Source organism: Mesoplodon mirus (genome assembly GCF_964341445.2).
Source record: "Mesoplodon mirus genome assembly, contig: HAP1_SCAFFOLD_1148, whole genome shotgun sequence".
In the NCBI taxonomy this organism is placed as follows: Eukaryota; Metazoa; Chordata; class Mammalia; order Artiodactyla; family Ziphiidae; genus Mesoplodon; species Mesoplodon mirus.
This window is the reverse complement of record NW_028294924.1, coordinates 85,001-102,500: the sequence shown is the minus strand read 5'-3', so window position 1 is coordinate 102,500 and position 17,500 is coordinate 85,001. Positions and strand designations below refer to the sequence as shown.

Genomic DNA, 17,500 nt, shown 5'->3' with positions numbered 1-17,500 from the left:
TTTCCACAGCCGGTCGGGGTTCTGGCAGACGGGGGACGGCGGCGGCGGCCCAGCCGGTCACTCCCTGGCCAACCTCCCCCCGCCCGCCCCCCCCCCCCCCATCCTTGCCTTCCTTCACCCGCCGCCCATGGTGCCTTGAAGACGACTCCAATTGTAATTAGACACACGGGCGGGAAGATTTCTACCGTCTAGCGGCAACGTCTGTCTGACCTGTCATGCTTGTGACCCTGGGGCTGGGGCGGGGGGGTGGTGGTGGTGGTGATTTTTCTCTCTGGAAAGAAAACCTCCTCTTTCTGGACCCTCTGAACCCCAGCCACTGGACTTCATTCCACTGCCACTTAGTAGGGGTCAGTCATCCAAACGTTCTTGTGACCGTAGGTATGTTTTCCGTGTGGGCTGAGGTCTTCCCCCCACTGCAAGCCTGATGTCCTCACCGTGGTACAGAGACTGTTAAAAAAACACAATGTGTTTGCCACTTGGGGGTCTACCTTCCACAGCCTCGCCTGTGATCAGATCGAGGCACCCGCTTCGCTTCGCTGGGCAAATCCTACAATCCTTCACAGAAGCTCTGGCCAACTTTTTGGAACCGTCACTCGTCCAGTCACGCTCAATCATCAGGCGAGGTCGGCAGAACCGATGGAAAGAAGACTGGACTCCAAGAAGAACAAGAATGACTTACGTGGGGTTGAATGAACTGATGAATAAATAGGATGATACTGTGTAGGACTCCTTCTGTAAAGTAGGACTGATTGGGGAAGCGGGGGATAACTTAGGGGGTTGGGATGAACATAGACACATGACCGTACATAAAATAGGTGGTCAACAAGCCCCTCCTACTGGAGAGCACAGGAAAGTCTACTCAGTACTTTGTAATAGCCTATGAGAGAAAAGAATATGAAAAAAAAAATCTATATACAATATCTTTATATATGTAAAGAGAGAGGGGGGAGAGAGGGAGGGAGGGGGAGAGGAGAGAGAGAGAGAGAGAGAGAGAGAGAGAGAGAGAGAGAGAGAGAGAGACAGAGAGAGAACTGAATCACTGTGCTGTACAGCTGAAACGAACACGACATTGTAAATCAACTCTATTTCAATGATTCACAGCAACAACAAAACTCCAAAAAAGTATCCCCTAACCTAATAAGTGAAAGAGAGAGGGGACGGAGACAGAGAGACAGAAAGGGACTAGGACTGATTCTTCAATCTTTGGTTTTCCAGATACAAGGAAAAACATAAAAACCAACAGACAAAACCCGATTTTCTTTTTCTTTATTTTTATTTTTTTATTTTTAAAGATGGACCTCCATTTGGTAACTTATACCTCTGTCAGCAGGATGGATTCGGTGATCTTTTTCTCCCTACCTTCCTTAATTCAGGAACTCTCAGTGAGGCTTCTTATTTCCTTGGCCACAGTTATTTGCCTATGTTACTTGGAGGCCCAAAGTATGTTTCCACAAAACGGGGATACTCACTTGTGGATACGAAATTCTGGTGCTACTCGTTTCCCTTAGGGTGCTGTTCTTAACCTGAAAACTGGACTGCATCCCAAAGTTTCTTGAGTTCCCTCCGATATCTGGCCACGACTCTCTCCATGAACCTTTGCCATTGTCTCCCACCCTTTTGACTGGGCATCACTGAGAACTAAAACGGCCCTTTGCCTGAAGGCCCTGCAAACGGAAGCTAGAGAACTTGATGAAAACCTTAGAGAAAGGGCCACAACGGCTCCTATGGAAACAATCCTCGTGCCTGTTTCTGTGAGAGCCACTCCGAAATTCGAACCAGACACCCGACGACATCATCAGAGGTATTGCAGACGTCTAAGGTTGCTTCGACCCTGATAATTTAGAAATCTCCTTGACTCTCTCTCTCTCTCTCTCTCTCTCTCTCTCTCTCTCTCTCTCTCTCTCTCTCTCTCTCTACACACACACACACACACACACACACACACACACACACACACACACACACACACACACACACACACACACACACACGCGCGTCACCAGCTCAGCTTTAATATGTTCCAAGGAACTTTCAGAGGACGGAAATGTTGGGCTCCAGAGTAGGCCGCCCCAAAGTGTGCCTCCACGCTCTATTGATTATTTTCAATTCAAGTCACTTAAGAACCGGCCAGCACAAGGGGGACACACTGGCCCTCCTTTCTGTCCTCCTGCGGAGGAAGATCTCAAGTGAAGACATCTGCTTCCACGCATGTCCATGATTCTCAAATGGTGTAGTGGGGTTTCCTGGGTTAGGAAAAGGAGGGGACACCTTTTGCCTGGGGAAAAAAAAAACCAAAAAAACAAAAACCTGTTTCTCACACATCCTCCTCCCCCCATCCCTTCCTCTCTCCCTCCTTCCCTCCCTACAGTTTGGAGGGGGCAGCCTAAGGGTGGGTGGGGAAATGGGGGAAAGAAAAAAGAGAAAGCCATGCATTAAAGAGAAAGAAGCTCGAGGCAAGGTCAGAGGCTCCAACTTGACCGGAGAGCTTTCTGCATTTGAATGGAGCGATTGAACGAGGCCCTGCCGAATGAATCGTCCGGGCCTCCCCTCCCCCGCTCCTGGCAAAGGTCAGTCCAGAGGACTTAGGAAGGAGCTCTGGAGAAGGAACGGGGGTGGGGGTGGGGGTGGGGGCGGGACCAACAGACAATAGCCGCTGCCGGCCTGCCTGCCTGCCTGCCTGCCTGCCGGGCTGAGGCCTGAGGCCTGAGGCCTGAGGCCTACGCTGGCTCCTGCCACACAATCCCTTCCAGGAAACTGCTGTGATGACTATTTGGCAGTGAATGATCACATCTGAACTCTCTTGGCCTCTTTCTGCAAGAGGCCCGAGTCTCAGCGACGACAGATTCTCTGCATTTCTTGGCACATGGACTGACTGACCCGCACCCCTCCCATCCTGTCAGATCCTCCTTTGGACACACACCTCCACTGGAAGGCTTCTTTGGCCTCGTCCACAAAACGAACAAGCAGAAACAAGCACACAAACAGACTGAAGTGATGTGTTGGTATTTCTTGGAAAGAAACAGGGTCCTCTCACACACCTGAGGGCGGCGGGCAGGAAGCGAAGGCGGGTTCTCCGCCGGAGGGGGACGGGGTGAACCGAGGTCGGTCAGCACACCCCTTCTCTCCCAGGTCACGTGGGCCTCCCGCCACCGCCTCTCTCTGCGGCCCCCCCTGCCCTGGTTCTGAGAGTTCACTGGGGAAAGTTCTCGAGGCCCCGGCCGGCCGGCCGAGATGCCAGCTTGCTGTCCTGCTGCTTCATGTCCATCTCTATCAGCCGTGCCCCAAAGGCACGTGAAATCATGGACACCGAAGAGCGCACCCAGAGCTCGCGCTCTCTCTCTCTCTCTCTCTCTCTCTCTCTCTCTCTCTCTCTCTCTCTCTGTGTGTGTGTGTGTGTGTGTGTGTGTGTGTGTGTGTGTGTGTGTGTGTGTGTGTTTTGGTGGGATTTCTGTTTGTGTGTGTGTTTGCTTTTGGTTTTGCTTTGTTTTTTTTTTCCTTCGATAAACTCGCCCCGTTTGGGAGTCGGGTGGAACACGGTGTCTCCTGGCCTGCCGTCCTAACAAACCCCAAAGAAACTCATTTTGGGGTCTCAGTCAGGTCCCCTTTCTTGGAATTCTGGTTTCACAAATCCGTCTCTGGTGTCCATGGAATTCTCAGGTCCAGCCATCGATCCACCCAAAGGACGGGGAGGGAAGGTTTTGTCCCGGGGACATCTTCCTTCCTTGCCCGCCTCCTCGGGTTCCGGACGGACGCTTCGGTGTGCTGTGACGTGCCCTCAGCTCCACCCCGACACCCCCCCCCCCGCCCCGTTTTTGGGAACTCAGTGAACAGGGGTGGTGTTTTTCACAGCCAAACACACTCTCACCGTAAGACCCGGCCCTCGGTGGGGGGGGGGGGGGGTGCTCCTTGTTATGAATGGACCCGAGGCGGGGAGTCGAACGGCTGAGGTCCACGCAGAAACCTGCACGCGGACCTTGACGGTGGCGGCTTGATTCCTCACTGCCAAGAACTCTCTCGGAGGTGACCGGGACATGTCTTTCAGGAGGTGAATGGACGGACACATAGCGTGGGGACGAGCCATAGGTAACACTCTTTCTCGGAAAAGAAAAACCATGGACAGGGTGAACAGATCAGCAGCGGGGTGGTGGTGGATGGTGGATGATGAATAGGCGGAGCGCAGGGGACGTTTAAGGCAGGGAAACTCTCCGAAGGTAGGACCCTGATGGGATGAAAACAAACGTTTCAAATAGGGCACCACCTGAGATCGGGTGAATCGAAGGGACCTCTATGGGCCACCACCCCCTCCTCCCCACCATGCAAGCGCCCCAAACAAGCCTGCTCTTTTTACCCCAGTTGAAAACCCTTTCTAAAGCCAGAGGACAAAAAAATGACCAAAAAACCGATGAGACATCGGACCAGCTATCGCTCGGGGCAACAGCGAGGCCGACGACTCCGGTGAACAGTTGACACACGCAGAGGGGCCTGGGTCCCCCGGCTCGACCCCCTTCACCGGGAAGCCGAAGCCTCTCACACAGGGATGATGAGCTGTTACACACCGAGGTGTCTCCGGCCAGTGCAACGTTCATGAAAGACGCTGAAGGAGAACGATCGGTCGACGTGTTTGTTGTTGCCTGTCTGAGCCCACGCGATACGAAATAGAAACCGGGGGAGGGTGTGTGTGCTCATGTGTGGGGTCTAATGGGAGAAATCTTGGAGGGTTTTCGCCCTTAGGGTGCCTCGGTCTGGGGTTGACTTGTGTGCGCGCTGAGAAAGAGGGCCGTTATCGAAGGCCCTGTGCAGAAGTTGGACACCATGATCCATGGAACGAACCCTGAAGTTTTGGAACCTAGAAATCTTTTGGTCTGCATTTGAGTTGGAAATCTTCTCCTTGACAGACAGAAAGAAGCACATAGAAGGGGGGGGGGAGGGGGAGGAGGAGGGGGAGGAGGAGGAGGAGGAGGAGGAGGAGGAGGAGGAGGGGGGGGAGGGGGAGGGGAGGGGAGGGGGAGGGGGAGGAGGAGGAGGAGGAGGAGGAGGAGGAGGAGGAGGAGGAGGAGGAGGAGGAGGAGGAGGAGGAGGAGGAGGAGGAGGAGAAATGGAATTGCATGAGCAGATCAGCTTTTTGATGTCAGCAAGGCACCCGCCGCCCAGTTCTCTGGGTGAACTGTCTTGATCTTGCACATCTCTACAACATCCGAAATGTGAACGCAGCCTGCGATGGCCTGAGACTAAGGCTAGTGGACTGGATGAGGTAGAACCTGAAACCAAAGGGAAGGAAAAATAAAAAAAATAAAATAAAACTAAAAGTAACAACGGGGGAGGGGAGGGGGAAGTGGTCTTTTTAAGAACACAAACTGCTGGAAGGGCTCCCTCACCCAAACACTAATTCGCAGTCTCCTTCAAGACAAACAGAAATCTTAAAAGTCTTTCCTCACAAATAATAAAAAGCCTTAGCCATCGGAGCAAATACACTTCACCCATTCCAACGGTTCTTTATAAATAAGCAAGAGAGCGAGTTTTCCATCGTACTACCTTGCTGCATGGCTGACTAAAAGTTTTTAAATGAAAGCTATGAAATCTCTGGTCGTGTCGATCTCTAGGTATGTCTGTCTGTACGCATGAGACAGACCTACAGATATTTTGGAAAAGGACTGGGGAATGGCCTAGGGCAAAACAGGCCTTGCAAGCTAAAGAGCAGAGGCCCTGGGGGCCTGAGTCTCAGACACACACCCGCCACCCCACCCCCACACACACCCCCCCACCCCCCCCACCCCCCCACCCCCCCACACACATACAAGAGGCTCCCGGGAGTAAAAGATTACCTTGACCTATGTTGACACCCACGACTATGACTATACCTAGGTGTCCCAAGACAAGAAGCTCAACTATACCTTGAACCCTTATCTGTTCCTGTGCTTTCTTGCAGAAAATTCTCATGCGCTTCTTTCCCCTCGTGGAAGCACTTGCTCTTCCCCATAGGTAGCCACCGTGCAACCAGCTGCTGCTGATCCAAGAGTTTGGAGGATGTCTGGAAATGATCAGTGATCCCGAGACAAACGCTCCCTTCCGTGATCCAAGCAACTCGGGGAGCTGTCTTCTCCCCCTCACCCCACACACCGCCTCCTCCCTTGTGTACAACCTGTCTCTTTTAATAAAAAAAAAAAAGTTTTGCTTTGCTAGCCTTAGAGTCTTGTGGATGCGATCTTCATTTCTAGGGCACTGCTCTGCAAGAATCTGGAAAGGGCCTGGTAACAGGTATGTCTGTAGCTCCCTTCCAGAGCTGGCCTGTTTCTACGTACCTACGGATCCGAGTGCCACAGTGAACTTGTGGAAGAGCTCTCCTGAATGGCTTAGAAGGAAGCACTCCCGAATTCAGTCTACTAGAAAGGGACCCAAAGGTTTTTGCAAGTTCACCTGATCTAGGATGAACCCTTCAGCAGAGAATAGCCGAGGTCAAGGTATGGGTTTTAGGAAACTAGGCATGTCTTTTAGCGTCATCAGCCTTCGAGGTCATCCCTTTCTTCTATCTACGTCGACCCCAAGTCCAATACGCTCACGGGAGTGAACCAAATTCGTCAGCAAGAAAAAGAACTTGGGGATGATGGCTGACATCGTCTAAAGTCTCAGGAAATGTTCACAGGTCATCTCATCCTCATGGGATTTAGAACAAGTGATTTCGATAGCTCTAGGTGGAGGAACTCCTTAAGAAAGGTTACGTGTTATTTTATTATGATGATGATTACTTTTTTGTTAGGTCTACCTAAAAGCAGTGTCTCCCAGACCTTTTGGGTCACTTTAGAAACTTTAGAGTTGGCGTCAGTGGAATGATGGGGAATTCCGTGGACCGTCTAGATCGTTTCCAAAGATAACCTAGGGAGACAGTTCACAGCTCAGCAAGTCTCAGCGGACCTACTTCTGTCTCCTTAGTACAGGGAGACTAAAGATGTTTCGATGTATGAGTCCCCACCTCTAGCATCACTTTGGGGGCGGGGGGGGGGGGCAACATTTTAAAAAAGTGACGCTGTGTGAAAATGTATGCTTCTAGACGGGATGAACTGGAATCCTCCATTTGCCGGGGTCCAGAAACACTGGTGTCACAGACTCCGTTCACCATGGCTTCCCAGTTCCTGTTCATGACCGATTCAGGTTTCTAAGGGTTCCGAATTCGGATTTGTCTTTTTCTTGTTTTCTTCTCCATTCTTGTCTCAAAGAACTTTATGTTCCAAAAATATTGTTTACCTACCAAATCATAGATTGTCCGTTTGTTCCAAAAACTTTTAGGTTGAGAGATTTTCTTTCTTTCTCTCTCTCTCTCTCTCTCTCTCTCTCTCTTTCTTTCTTTTTTTCCCTCAATCTGTGCATTGTGTTTCTTTCACTTGGTTCTGTTCCTAGGTACAAGGGATTTCTTTTTCATTCCATTAGCTTAAATAAGGGGCTTTGCAGTTTTAGGCGAAAGTAGCAGAAATGTATTTTCTCATTAAGTGGCGGAATGTTGTTTGCCGGTGAGGAGGCTCTCCTTCTGCCAGATGATTGGTGATTGGATGGAGGAAAAAAGTACACATGAGTATGTTCACGAGCACTTACTGACATTTCAGAGGACCTTAAATTAAAAACAGACACCCCAAGCCTCCCCTATCCCTGCCCTGTAAAATTCATCTGAAGTGGAGAGAAAACCTTGCTATAAAATCATTTTGCTTTTCGTTCGATCAACATGGTGCATGGATTTCCTAGCAGAAACTTAAGCGAGGTGCATGTTCATCATTCAGCAGAATTCTAATTTTCTAGTTCTAAGGAAAACTACTAAAACGAATGAGGAAAACACCTTCCCATGCAATCCTTAGGGAAAGCTCCCACCAACTTTAATGAAAGGAAACTGGGTTTGGAAACAAACGAGTCTTCATTTGGCGACCTTTGATAGAAATGACGGGGGGGGGGTGGGGAGAGAGACAGACAGAGAGACCGAGAGAGAGAGAGAGAGAGAGAGAGAGAGACAGAGAGAGAGAGAGAGAGAGAGACAGAGAGAGAGAGCTCACTTTCCATGGTTCCAGTGTACACACATTTCAATGGCTAGGTGAAATCGCACCAAGAGCCTAACTACGTGTTTCAAGTGTCAGTTTTCACAATGGATGAACTGAACGGCAGCTGCGTGAAGTTCAAAGTTTGCTGCTGCCTGTTCAGTCTGCAACGACTCCACACATAATAAACGTGCGTGTCCCGTGTCCAGTGACCGATCCTCTTTCAGAGCCTGTCGGTGGTTGCCTGGTGTGTATGTATCTGTTTTCCAGGTCACGCGCAGTGTGTCGTTGTGTTGCTCCCCGCCCCGGTCTCCCCCGTCCGTGGAAAATAAAAAGAAAGGATTGCCCGAGAACGACGGAAGTGCGGCTGAGAAACCCAAAATGGTGACACTGGAAGTCCACTTGGATGGGGTTAGGAGACACCTGAGCATGCCTAGGACAACACTGCCACCGTGTGAGAGACCAGCGCAAGGAGAGCTGAAGAATACAAAGAAGGAAATGGAGGAGGAGGAGGAGGAGGAGGCGGCGGCGGCGGCGGAGGCGGCGGCGGGGTGGGGGTGGGCGTGGGGGTGGTGGGGGTGGTGGGTGGGGGTGGGGGTGCTGGTGGGGGTGGTGGAGGGGGAAGGCGGGAGGACAGGTTGAAGATGACTCCAGGCGATGACTTTGGTGCACACGTTCCCATTAAGAAAAACACTTCGAGAGAGAGTTCAGGACCCAGAGAGCACAAAGGCTTATCGTGTTGGAGGCTGATGCTTCAGTTAGGGGAATAACAGACAAGAAATAGGACTGCTTATCCCCATGTAGAAAAGATACCACGCCGAGAAGGGTTTGAAAACTGCTGTTCCTATTCCTAGGATTTTACAAGATGGATCAGATGCTTTTCATGTCGATACTTTCCATGACAGACAGTCCGTCCACTAAAGAAATCGCAGTTTGGCTCTTTTTATATTCTCTACCTTTTAAATGGTGAGTGAGGAAGACAGTTTTTAAGTGTGTTGATACGATTTTTGAATGTCGTGGGACAACGGTATTTTTCCCCCGTGGATGAACAAGATTGCTTTTTTGAGCTTCAGCTTTCAGGGTCATTTTAGGGTCCTGAACTGCCCTGCCAAGTGAGCCCTGCGTGTCCTTGTGTCCCTTTAGAAGTGTTGGTGCTTGATGACATCATGATATCGAAATCTTGACTGTTGACTTACGAAACCACTGTTGGGAGTTGGTTGGTTGTCCTAATCTCCCTTACCTATGGCACTCACGTGACTGTCCACACTTTGTCTCACTTCTCTCTCTCTCTCTCTCTCTCTCTCTCTCTCTCTCTCTCTCTCTCTCTCTCTCTCCCTCTCCCCCCCCCCCCACCTTTTTAAATTCAAGTCTAACTGACTGACAGTCCTATAGTAGTTTTCAGGTGTATACCATAGCGAGTCGAGTCGATATTTTTACACGTGACACAGGCCTCACCACGATAAGTCTAGTTAGTGTCTGTCACCCTTCGATGTCATTACAATAGGGTGGAGTCTACTGTGCCTGCTGTACCTGACATCCCATGACTTATTGACTTCATGACGGGAAGATGGCACCACTTCATCTCCCTCAGCTATTGCACCCATCACCCCTTTACCCCCTCCCTCCCTCCCTCCACTGGCCACCACCCATTTGTTCCTTTTCCGTATCTGTGAGCCTGTTTCTGTTTTGTTCTGTGTGTTCAAGTGTACTGTTTTGTAGATTCTGCGTAGAATTGACATCCTCCTGATGTGAGGTATCTCATTTAGCCTGATACCCTCTAGGTCTCTCCATGTTCATGCGGATGGCAAGATTTCATTCCCTTTTATGGTTGAGTCATATTGCTTTCTCTCTCCCTCCTCTCTCTCCCTCTCTCTCCCTCTCCCTCCCTCCCTGCTCTCTCTCTCCCTCCTCTCTCTCTCTCTCTCTCTCTCTCTCTCTCTCTCTCTCTCTCTCTCCATCCCTCTCTCTCCCTCTCTGTGTTGCTGTCTCTCTCTCTCCCTGTCTCTCCCTCCCTCCCTCTCTCTCTCTCTCCCCCTCCCTCTCTCTACCTCCTCTCGCTCTCGCTCTCGCTCTCTCATAGATATAGACGTACTACGGACACACAGAGAGCGCTAACAGTGTGTCCCTGCCTATCTCTACATTCGTATAGGTGATGGTACAGATAGACATGTACATGTCTTCTTTACCCCCTCCGTGGGCACTCACTGGAGTCGCGGGGTCACATGGTAGTTTTCTGTGCAATGTTTTGAGGGACTTCCATAGTGTTTTCCATACTGCTGTCTTTTGTCGGAGAGCCATTCATTCTGTCACCCACCAGGTGACATGTCTGAGTCCTCCAGCATGCCACGGTGGTGGTGGTGGTGGTCTCTCTCAGCGTGAAATATACGTGTTCGACCAGGAGCCACTTTTTCTGCTGTTACGATCTTGCTGTCGCAACTCCAGATCCTGGGCCTGTCCGAATATCTTTGTCAAGAGAAATGCGTGCGCTTTTCGTGTTCCCCCATTTATTTTTTTAACTAAAAAAAAGTTTTGTGTTTTAGTTTTGTTTCTTTTGTTGTTGTGCTTCTTTCTTTTCTTTTTTTTTCTTTTTTTTTTTGTTTTTCTAATGCAAATGTTCTGTTCGGGCCTCCAGCCCACTTTTCTCACTGGGTTGCTTGTTTTCTGGCGGCTGAGGTGTGTGAGGCCTTGGTCTGTTTTGGATAGGCTCCCCTTACTACGGGATGTGCCTGGGCTTGTCCTAGGCCTTTATGTGTCCATGTATACGTAGGCCACAAGCATGTGTACTATACGTAGGTATACTCTACGTACACGCTTTTTCCTTTGTTTTAAAGGCCAGAGTAGTTCTACAGCTTGACTTCTTTGCTGGTATGGTTTGGTGTGGTCTCGGTGGGACGACAGTTCGTTGCTGTCAATACTTACCGCACTCCACACACACACACACACACACACACACACACACACACACACACACACACACACACACACACACACGAGCACCCCCCCCCCCCGCGCACGCACACGCTCGCACTCAGGGTGTTGCATCGTGCAGATGTGTCGGAACTCAGTTTCTTTTCTTTTTCTTTTATTCTTTTTATGATTACTTTCTGCTTTATCACAAAGTGAATCAGTCGTCCATCTACATCTATCTATCTGTTCGCACATCCCTTCCCTCTTGCGTCTCCCTCCCTCCCACCCCTCCACGCGGTCACAGAGCACCAGCACCGGAGCTGATCTCCCTGTGCTTGTGCGGCTGCTTCCCGCTCTCTATCTACCTTAGGTTGGGTCCTGTCTGTCTGTCCATGCCTCTCTCTCGCTTTGTCACAGGTGACCCTTCCCCCTCGCCACCCACATCCTCAAGTCCATTCTCAAGTAGGTCTGTGTCTTTATTCCTGTTTTACCCCTAGGTTCTTCATGACATCTTTTCCCCCTTAAGTTCCGCATCTACGTGTGAGCGTACGGTACCTGTCCTTCTCTGTCTGACTGACTTTTCACTCTGTAGGACAGACTCCAGGTCTATCCGCCTCCCTACACGTAGCTCAGTTTCGTTTCTTTTTATGGCTGAGCAGTATGCCGTGGTAGATAGGTGCCACCTCTTCTTTATCCGTTCATCCGATGATGATGGACACTTGGGTTGTCTCCGTCTCCGGGCTATTGTGCATAGAGCTGCAGTGAACACTTTGGCCCCCTGTGTCTTTTTTGAATGATGGTTCTCTCAGGGTCCCTATGCCTAGTAGTGGGATTGCTGGGTCCTATGGTAGTTCTACGTGTAGTTTTTTAAGGAACCTCCCGTACTGTTCTCCACGGTGGCTGTACCGATTCACATTCCCACCAGCAGTGAGTGCGAGAGTGGTCCCTTTTCTCCACACCCTCTCCGGCAGGCAGGCATTGATTGTTTCTAGATTTCTGGAGGATGGCCATTCTGACTGGGGTGAGATGATATCTCATTGTAGTTTTGATTTGCATTTCTCTGATGATGAATGACGTTGAGCAGTCCTTCCTTCGTGTGTTTGTGGGCAGTCTGTTGATCTTCTTTGGAGAGACGCCTGTTTGAGTCTTCCGCCCACGTTTGGATGGGGTTGTTTGTTTCTTGGCTATGGAGCTGCATGAGCTGCTTATACGTTGTTTTGGAGATGAATCCTTTGTCAGTGGCTTCATTTGCAAATATTTTCTCCCATTCTGAGGGTTGTCTTTTGGTCTTGTTTACGGTTTCCTTTGCTGTGCAAAAGCTTTGAGGTTTCATCGGGTCCCATTGGTTTATCTTTGTTTTTATGTCCATGTCTCTGGGAGGTGGGTCCAAAAGGCTCTTGCTGTGATCTGTGTCAGAGAGTGTCCTCTGCCTCTGGTTTCCTCTAAGAGTTTGCTGGTTTCTGGCCTTACGTTTAGGAGCTCAGTTTCTTTAGTGGATGGCTATTGACTCCACCTTCGCCCCCTCCACCGCCCCCGCCCGCCCGCATTCCGCCAACCCCCGCCTCACCACCCCAGCCAGCCCCGCCCGTGACTGTGGTCAGTCCGTTTTGAAATCCACGTTCTCGCGACCGACCGACCGCAAGTGCGATTTCCCCACCCACCCACGCACGCGCGTGTTGTCTTTGGACTTTGTCGCCGTGTAGGCAGAGACAGATGTTTGTTTCCACTCGTGTGGGGTCAGAGTGTATCCTTCCCTTCCTTTCTGGCTTCTGGGCTTTGCGTGTCTGCTTCTGAAAGACCTCCACCGTTCGAGAAAGGATGAATTCCTGCGTTGTTCTCTGAGCGCTTGCCTGGTTTCGGTTTGCCGGTCCCCGCCTTCCTTCCCTGTCTCCCTCTCTCCCTCCCTCCCTCCCTCCCTCCCTCCGTCCGTCCGTCCGTCCGTCCGTCCGTCCGTCCGTCCGTCCGTCCGTCCGGGCAGCCGGGGATCTTGCTCGTGACCCTCTGGGCGGCCCGTGCCGGCCGCCCCGGGCCCCGCCGGCGTCTCCGTGGGATATCCCCCCGCCGAGGAATCGCGTCGTCTCCCTTGAGGCAGCCTCCCGGCGACATCTTCCCAGCTTCCCCCCCCACCCCAACCCCGTCTGCTGCCGGTGTGGCGCCGTGTCGTGCCGACCCGGGAGCTAGCTAGCTCCGTCCGAGACGGACGCCTCAGGGCCGCGCCAGACGCCCGCCGCCTCGCCCCGGGCTTAGCCCGGGCGTTTGGGCGGCCCGGCGCTGCCGCGTCCTCGGTGGCCGGCCGGCGACAGGGACCCGGCCCGGGGACGTTGGAGCCGGTTGTCGGGAGCCACCTGGCGGCCGCTTTTATATTGTCCCTTGTCTCTGGAGCTCCGGCGACCTTCGTGAGGGTTGTGACTGGGCCGCCGGGCCCGAGGCAGAGTTCCGTGAGCCGGGCGACGTTGGTGGCGACTGTCCCGGTGGCGCCCAGGCGTGGGCGCCTCCTGCTGTCGCTTGAGATTGGGCGTGCAGGTCTATGTGGCTGTGACCGTCGCCGCAGTCTCGAGCCCGCTCTGTGGGGCCGTCTGGCCTGGTCGACCAGCACCCGGCCGCGGGGACCGACCGACACGGCCACCCGACCGGACCTGGGACGGGACGGGACGGGACGGGACGGGCCGCCGCCGCCGCCGCGGTGGCAAGGGAGAGGGTCTTTCTTCCGCGTCCTCCGGGGCGGAGGACTGTGGCTTGCCGGTCGGGCCGCCTTCTCCTGGCTCTCACCCTTTGGACCGTTGGCCTGGGCCGCGAGGGGTGACCCGGAGAGAGAGGCACGGGCCCGCGTGCGGTGGTCCCTCGTGGGCTCCGGTCGCCTGGGGGGGGGCGTCTCCCCGGGAAAAGGTTTATCAAGTCCCCCTCCCCTGGGTGTCCGGGGACGTGGACGGACCGGGCCCTGCTCGCGCGGGGTGGCCGGGGAGGGCGCACCCGGCCCTTCAGCGGGCCCACGTGGGTCCCGGTCGGTCGGCGGACGCGACTTCTTCTCACCCTCCCCCGCCCCACCGTCCTCCACCGCGAGTCCCGGGGCGGGGACCGGCCCGAGCCGTTCCTTCCTGGGTGGCCCGGCTAGCTAGGGCGGCCCGGGCCCCGGCGCGCTCCCTCGTGGGGCCCGCTCGTCGGAGGCGGCCGAGTGTGGGACATTTTCTTTTTCTTGAACCGAGTCTTCGCCCGGAGACTCCGAGGGGGACCGGTGCCTGCCCGCGCGGGCGGGCGAACCGGGGAGGGCGACCCCGGCCCGCTCGCTGCCTCCCCCCACCCCACCCCACCCCCCACGTTTCCCCGCCCCCACTTGGTCGCCACGCTCCTCGGGTCGACCAGGTGGCCCCCGAGAGCTCCGGGGCTGGTGTGGATGGGGAAGAGTTGGGGACAGGTGGCCGGACCGAGGTTTCGGGGTCCCCCCCGCGATTCGTGGATGGGCCCCGCTCCCGGGCGCTGTGATATTTTTCGCCCGAAATGGGCCTTTTTTGCCACCAGATAGGTGCTGACACGGTGTTCTCTGGCGTCTAGTCGCTGAGGACTTTGGGGCTCTGGGCGCACGCACGCAGGGATCCGGGCTGTGGGCCGCGGGCCGCCGTCTGGCGCCCGAACCGTCCCCCTTGCCCCTTGCCCCTTGAGCCGCCCGCCTGGGCCTGCGCGCCGGCTCTCGTGTGTGCCTGTGTGTGTGCGCCCGGCTGACCCGACCCGCGGTGCCGCCTCCGGTCTCTGGCTCACCCGAGGGCGGCGGGGCGCGAGGTGTGGCGCGTGGGTCTTCCACCCCGTGCGACTACCACCTCGCCCCCGCCGCACGGCACCCGGTGGTGGCTGCGACGACCCCCTCCCCCCGCGCAGGCTCTGTGCCACGTGTCAGGCGTTCTCCTCGCGGGGTCGTCGTCGGCCGCCGGAGTTGCCCGAGAGGAAGGTGGGGCGGTGGTGTGCCGGTGAGGCTGAAGCAGGCTCCTCTGGGGATGGTCCTCGCCGTGCCCCTCCCCCACCTTCGGGGCCCTGTGGCCCGTGGCTCTCCGGATTGACTGATCGATGTGGTGATGTCGCGCTCTCCTGGGCCGGGCCGAAGTCGCGCCAGACGAGGGACGGACGTTCTTGTCGAACGGGACCGCTCTTCTCGTTGTGTCCGCGGCGTGCCCCCTCGCCTCTTCTGGTCACGCACTCCCGACCTGTCGAGAAGTGTGTGCGGGAGGGCGGGGGCTGGCTGGTGGTCTCCGGCCCTGACCCTCGGTCTCCCGGCCCCACGGCGTGGGCGGGCCCGTGGTCCTCGGACGCAGCAGACACTCTTGCTTCGCCTCCTTGGCGTGTGCCTCGCGAGCGGTCCTCCCCGCGTGGGTGGGGGGGCCGTCCCGCCGCTGCGCTGCGCGCCCCTGCCGGCGTGTGAGCGTGCCTTGCTTGGTCCTCTGTGGTGCCCCTGGAGCGCTCCGGGTCGTCCCTCAGGTGCCCGAGGCCGAGCGGTGGTGTCGTTCCCTTTTCCCAGCGTGCTCCTCGGGTCCCCGCCGCGGTGGCGTGTCCCGTGAGCGGCTCTCCTCGGGGGGTCGAGGCGGCCAAGGGGGAGGCGTGTGGTGTGTGTGTGCGCGCCTGTTTCTCTCTCCCCCGGTGGGGGGGGACGGGGGGCAGGTGCCGCCTCGTCGCCGTCGTCCTCGCACGGTGTGTGCTGCGAGGGGACTGTGTGGCCAGGGCATGGCACACGGGCGTGGGTGCGATCGTGCTGGGCCGGGGGCCTCTGTGAGAAGGGGGGTTGCTGTCGCGCTTCTCGGGCGTGCTCCCTCCTTCCGGAGCCCCCCTAGACAAGCCCGGGGGCGGCACGGCGGAGGTTGTGCCCCCTGGCTGTGGCCGCGGACGCCCCTTTGGGCCGTGTGCTTCCCCGTACCGCAGACCCCCCCAACCCCACCCCACCCCCGCCCAGTCGTGGACTCGGCGGCGGCTCGTGGAGCGCCTCCGCGGGCCCGAAGGGGGAGAGACGATGGGTGGGGGATGACGCCCCCTCGGTGAGAAAGCCTTCTCTAGCGACCCGAGAGAGGGAGCCTTGGGGTACCGGACCCCCCAGCCGCTGCCCCTCCCAAGCGTGCCGTGGCCACGAGGGCCACGACTGCCAGAGCACGTGGGCAAGAAGAGTCCCTCGCCTTGGCGGGCGGGCGGGCTCGCGCCGGCTCCGCGGTGGGGCCGAGCGCCGCTCTTTGCCTACCGCGGCCCGCGCCTCCCCCCTCTGAGTCGGGGGAGGGTCCCGCCAGGCCGGCGTCCGGCGCGGGGCCGCGTGCACGCGTGTGCGCGCGGCGACCCCGGTCGGTGGTGGAGCCCAAGCGGGCGGGGAGGGGACGCCCGGGCGCGCCCCGGCTCCCCAGCCCCGCAGCCACGAGGAGCCCGTCGCGCCTGCCCTGACCGCTCGTCGCGGCGGGTGGCGGGCGGTGTGCGGGCACGGTGCGGGTCGCCTCGCTCGGGAGCGTTTCCCTGGGGCACGAGCCCCCGGGGGTCGGACTTGGATGAAGGCGGATGCGGCGAGGACGTTGAGGTGGAGTTTGGGCGGACGGGTCCCTCCGTGCCACGCGGGGGGAACGTCGCACACGCGGGCCCCCCCCCGGCGGCGGGGTCGGGTCGTGGGAGAGGCCCCGGGGTGGCCGGGGCCGGCCGGCGTCTCAGGCGTCGTGGGACCGCCCTCGTGTGTGTGGCGGTGGGACCCCGCGCTTGTTTTCCTGGTGGCCCGGTCGTGTCTCGGCCCTTCCTCTCCCTGGGCAGCGCCCCCCGCGCCCCTGCCCCGCGGCCCTCGCTGTGTGCGTGCGCGTGCCGCCGCCCCTCCCCGTCGCCGCCGCCCCCCCCACTCCTCCGTGCCCCCCCTTCCCCCCCGTCTCTGGGACCGAGCTGGCCTCGCCCACGTGAGGGTGTCGTCCCCCCGGCCGCCTCGGCCGGCGGCGTCCCCGGGTGGCGTGCTCACGGTTCCTGAGGCGGGGTGCGGGAGTCGGGTGCGGCGGAGGGGTGTGTGTGTGTGTGGGGGGCCCCGCGGGGCGGCCGGTGTGCGTGCGGGAGAGTGTTGTCGCGGGCCGGCCGCGGCTCGTGGAGGTTCGGCGGCGGTGGGTGGTCGCGAGCCCCGCGAGGGGGGACCCTGTGGTGTGGGGGCCGAGGAGGAGGCCAGTCGGCGTCCTGGGTGTGTCGCGGGACCGCCCCTGCGCTGGAGGGCCTCTGGCGGTGAGACCCCGTGTCGCGCCCCGGCGGCCGACTCGCGTCCGTGCCCTTCGGATGGCCCCCGGGCCCCCTCGCGTCGGCGCGTGGGCGCCCGCCTCCCGCCGCGCCGCCACGTCTTGTGTGTGAGGTGGTCGTCGCGTCTCCGCGACGGCGGGCCGAGCCAGCCGCGCCTCGTCGGCCCTGTCTCCCACGTCCGTCCGTCTGCCGCGTCCGTCGCGTCTGCCGACCCCCGGGCCGCGTCCCTGGGTGTTTCGCTTCGCGGGCCCGCCGCGGTTCCGCTCCGTGGTCCTCCGCCGTCGCCGCCCGTCCGCCGGCGTCGGTTGCGTGTTGGGCGAGGGTGGGGGCGGAAGGCCGTTCCTTCTGTCCGCCCCCAT

General features: G+C 57.1%; 1 long non-coding RNA gene across 1 annotated transcript; it reads left to right on the top strand.

Annotated features, from left to right (window-relative positions):
- The first annotated feature begins 1,028 nt into the window (after positions 1-1,028).
- LOC309797868 lies at positions 1,029-6,185 on the top strand. Its single transcript, XR_014292841.1, has 2 exons — positions 1,029-1,801; positions 5,927-6,185. It is a non-coding gene; the product is annotated as an uncharacterized lncRNA (long non-coding RNA).
- The last annotated feature ends 11,315 nt before the right edge of the window (positions 6,186-17,500 follow it).